Genomic DNA, 4,804 nt, shown 5'->3' with positions numbered 1-4,804 from the left:
CCCCACTCATCCAGAACAGCCCTCCGCTCTACACTGAACATCAGCGTGCACACACACACAGAGTTAAGACACCCCTGATACCCTTTGCCCCTCAACTTAACTGTTCAAATGCTGGGCATCACCATCGGTCCTCAAGAGCCATCCTCAATGGCAGCCGCATCCGCGCTGATCTCCCTTCAGTCACCACAGTTGCCTTTATCACCTGCCAAACCAGAGCACAAGCAGTGACCCCCCCTTGCCGGTCAGCTCCAGCCACATCTGCGAGAGCACCCTCCTCCAAACCACCATTGTCATCGCACTCACCTGTACGGTGCCAAAGCCACGCTCCAGCACTGTGGCTGTGAGGCTGCCCGTGGCATCTGGAAAAAGCAAAACAACAAAATTACTCTTCTGCTAGGCAGTGCGGACTAGCCCTACAACTACTGCCACACCATTATACTCACCCATTCTACCTCACCTCAAATCCTCAGCCACGCCTGGGAAAGGCCCGCACCGTACCTGAAAAAGCAGAGCAAAACACATCACCGAGAGGCAGCCCAGCAGCACCCTACCGCACAATAAAACTCAGGCCAGACAAGCTCTCCCGCTCACCTGCTCAGGCTCCTTGTTGCTGATCAGCTTCTCCTCTCCAAAACTTCCTGTAATGCCTGCAAAACCAGAGAGAAGACTACACCTTGAGGTCATGCCAAAAACCACACCCCATGCACAACATTACCTCGCTACAATACCTTTACCTGCTCCGCTCTCCCGTCCCGACTGCCGGGCTACGGCTCCCCACGCCGAGGTCCGCCACACACCTGTAAAACAGGAACGGCGACGGGGACGGCGCTGACGAGGCGATGGCCCTACGCCGGGCTCTACGTCCTCGCCCAGACCTCTCCCTGCTCCTCCTGGATGCGAGCGACCTGCTCCCCGCAAGGCTCCACGCCTACAAGCACAAAGCAAAAATCAACCGAGCAACCCACTGACTGCAACACTCTCCTTCCAACACCAAATCTCTAGCTCACCTTCTTGGGGCGTGCCCCTTCCTTCCTCCAGCTCCCTTGGGCCCACTCGGAACACTGCTCTGCATCTGCAAAAAGCAACATAAACTGGAGCACACAGACACTGACCGATCGCCATTCCGGGCTATCGCTGCCACGCTACATATGCTACCATTGCTAATAACCACAGGCAAAGCAGCTCCGGCCCCACACACACAGACAAGCATTAGACACAAAACAAACACACATAGGTACAAGCATCAGACACAAACATGCAGGAAAGCCCTATGCAAAAAGAACTATTCGCACACATAAGATGCTGCCAGCCAGAAAGCCCTACAATGCCACGACCGTGCGGCTCTGATGCTCTGATGAGCCCAGAAAAGAGTCAAACGCCACCGCCCGGGATGGAAAGCGGCCCGCAAAGCCGGGACGACCGATGCCAAAGCACCCGGCCGGGAAGACCCAAGGCTGTGGCGATACAGGGAAGAACCCTGAAAGGCTGCCAAGAAGATGAAAAACAAGAGCAGAACCAGAAGAGGGGCAGGCAAAAAGGCCTCGACAATGGCCCCAAAGATGAGCGGCCGCAAATGGTCATGATGCAAAGCCGGAGCGACGGACCGCCCCTTTCGGCTGCCCGCACGGGACGAGACGTGATCCGCTGGAGCGATACCGATGACTGAGGCCGGACAAAAGACGGCGGATGCCTGCCGCGATGATGCTGTGGAGCGTGGGCTGTGCTCCTTGAGCACAAAGAGCAAGGGCACCATCAAGACCTGAGCAAAAGATAGCACAGCTACAACACACACCACATAGACTACACAACAACACAGACACAGGCTGGAGCTGCCCTGCCTACCACACCCTCACTTTCTGCCATACACACCCCACCACCTCTGCCTCACACACCACTCATCCAGAGCAGCCCTCCCTCCACACAACACTGAATATCAGCACGCATGCACACGTGCACAGAATGAAGACAACCCCAACACCCTTTGCCCCTCACCTTAGCTTTTGCAGGGCTGGGGGGTCGAGGGTCAGGTCACTGTTGGTCCTTAAGAGGCATCGCTCAATGGAAGCCACATCCTCTCTGATCTTCCTTCGCTCGCCTTCATCACCTGCCAAAACAGAGCGCGAGCGGTCACCCCCCGTGCCGGGCACCTCCACGCTCATCTGCGAGAGCGCGCCTCTCCGAACCGCCGTTGTCGCTCCGCTCGCCCACGCCGCCCCAAAGCGATACTCCCACATCCTGACTGAGAGTAATCCCATGGCACCTGGAAAAAACAAAACAACAAAATTATTCTTCTGCTAGGCACTGCGGACTAGCCCTACAACAACTGACACGCCATTATACTCACCCATTCTACCTCACCTCAAATCCTCAGGCATGCCTGGAAAAGGCCCACACGGTGCCTGAGAAAGCAAAATGGACAGCCCCAGAAGCCACGGTAGGAGTCAGAAGGAGAGCCGCAAAACAGCAGATGGCAGTGGGTTCGCAGGCACAGATGAAAGAAAAGAGCTGCCGGGCGAGACTGCAAATTGCTTCCTGCCGGTCCCGAGAAGGCCAGCAGTTTTTTTCCTCTCTCAGCACTGAGGCTTGGGCAAGACAAGAGATGATTCGTTAGCTTGCAGGAGGTTGCTTTTTGACCCCTTCAGACACATGCACTTACTCACAGTTGCACTTGGTTTCCAAAGACGTGACTTCCTTTCTCATCATACTGCACTTCCAGGCAGAAAGAATGCTCGCTTTGCTCTTCACACTCTTCACATAAAGTCTAAACTCTTCCGTAACTCTGCATACTACAAAAAAACTCACTCACTTCCTCTTGGAACAGAGCTGACAATATTTCTGAGGAGCAGCAGAACATCCGGCGAGCAAGCCAGAAACCAGAGTAGCTGAGGAGAACGCTATCTCACATGCATCCACGTTACTGGACATAAGGCACACAAGCACTACGTACAGCGGAAACGTAGATGGAAATGTTTTCCGGGGACCCCTGTTCTGTCCTTTTCTCTGCAGTCCAGCTGAGGGACAAACAATTCTTCGAGTGTCATCATCTTCAAAGAGTCGAGCGATGAAGCTGGGTCCCTTCCGCAATAAACACAGAAACGCAAGAAAACAATACTGATGGTTAACAAAAGATACGACTGCAGACGCGGAAGCCCTCTTCCGCCCCTGAACGCCCCGCGCCGAGATACCGACGCAAAACCAAAACTGCCTGCTTTAAGCGATTTTTCTGGCAGGCTTACGGCTCCACCTTCAGTCATCCCGTTGCTCTAACCTTAAGGAACAGCCTTTGCATCTCCAAATGCAGCAATAACTCTTCCTGGATACCTTTGCTTCTTCAAATGCTGCTATTCACCGAGGCAAGTCCAGACCACTAACCCCAAAGGACAGCAAACGCAGAATGAACTCCCTGCCACCAGGCCCTCGCTTTATGTACCCCTAGCCCCGCCCACTGCCCGACCCACAAGCCCTGGGAAGGGGAGGGGCAAAGCACTGCCAGCCATAAAGACAGAGGGCTGGGCAGGAGCAAGGCTTTTGCTTCCACTCTGTAGCTAGGCTGCAGAGCACAGAAAGGCTAAACAGACCTCTTGGATAAAATGGACCATCTTCTTTGTTACTAAGACTTCGTATACTGTATCCATAATACCAGGAGGTCTGTTATTAAATTCTTTTACCCTAACTAGGACTAGCTTTTACACTGAAAACTAGAAATCAGTTCTGCTTAGGCTTAGAAAGAAAACTACAAGATTCCACATAACCTATAAAGGGAACGCTACACCACACTGCTCTAATTGGTTCAGACCTGTATTTAATACAGCTGTTGTAGGAAGACAGCATTTCCTCTAGGGCAAACCAAGATATCCAAATAACCCCCCGGAACAAGGCTGCTTCTGTAATGTGAGTACTTCCAAACACGGGTATTTCCTGTGAAAAAGGGGCCAGTGGGTGGAATGGAGAGTTCCCCGGGGGAATACTACCTCTGTATGCCTAAGTGGAGGACTCGCACGAGGAGGGAAGAGGGATGCTAAGAGGGCTGGAGAACCCACGCAGGCCTCTGGGGCACAACAAAGGCGTCCAGAAGCAGTTATGAATGGATGACAGCGGTCACGCAAGGACTAAAGGGCCAAAACAGAGCTCAGGCACAAAAGGAAGGCTGACAGAGTAGTCCAGAGTAAAATAAAGGGGTTCCTCAGAGCTCTACAGGACCAACAGAGGTCTATGCAGCACAACAAAGCTCTAAAGAGGAATCCACAGCAGATTAGATGTCTCTTATGCAGACTAGAGAGCAACTAAAAGAAGGCAGAAGAGAACATGCAAAGCCTTCAAATGGGTTCAGAAGAAAACATGGGTACTCGGGCACCTAAACGAGGGAAAGAGCACTCTAGGGCATAAGAGAGGGCTAAGGAAGAATTCTGAGACCACTAAAGAACTCCTAAAGGAAACAGCCAAAAGAGAGCTCTAGGGAACAAGTAAGGACAAAACAGTAGTCCAGAGTGCACTATAGAGGTGCTAAGCGGCCCGCATGGCCAAGGAATGACTCTGGAAAACAAGGAAGAAATCTGAAGGGCTTCTGAGGAGACTAGAGAATTCCAAAGGGGGCTGTGCAGCCAGAGAACAGCTCTGGTGCAGAACAAGCACCACACCCCAGGAGTGGTTCTGCACAGACCAGAAGGCTCCTAAGGGGACTAAATGGCAAAAAAAACAAAACTGGCTAACGTGACAGACCTCTGGAGGTGCTCTGAGGGGACAGGAAGGCTCTTATAGTATGCAGATGACCAAAAGAGGGTTCTGGGGCACAACAAAGACCTCC

General features: G+C 52.7%; 1 long non-coding RNA gene across 1 annotated transcript; it reads right to left on the bottom strand.

Annotated features, from left to right (window-relative positions):
- Window positions 1–324: 324 nt before the first annotated feature.
- On the bottom strand, window positions 325–1,197 carry LOC135324003 (uncharacterized). The gene is made up of 5 exons (XR_010385445.1): window positions 1,008–1,197; window positions 735–928; window positions 592–647; window positions 444–498; window positions 325–359 (listed from the first exon to the last, which is right to left on the bottom strand). It is a non-coding gene; the product is annotated as an uncharacterized LOC135324003 (long non-coding RNA).
- Between the last annotated feature and the right edge of the window lie 3,607 nt (window positions 1,198–4,804).

Source organism: Dromaius novaehollandiae, chromosome 33, assembly GCF_036370855.1.
Source record: "Dromaius novaehollandiae isolate bDroNov1 chromosome 33, bDroNov1.hap1, whole genome shotgun sequence".
NCBI lineage: Eukaryota > Metazoa > Chordata > Aves > Casuariiformes > Dromaiidae > Dromaius > Dromaius novaehollandiae.
This window is presented reverse-complemented; position numbering and strand designations above follow the sequence as displayed.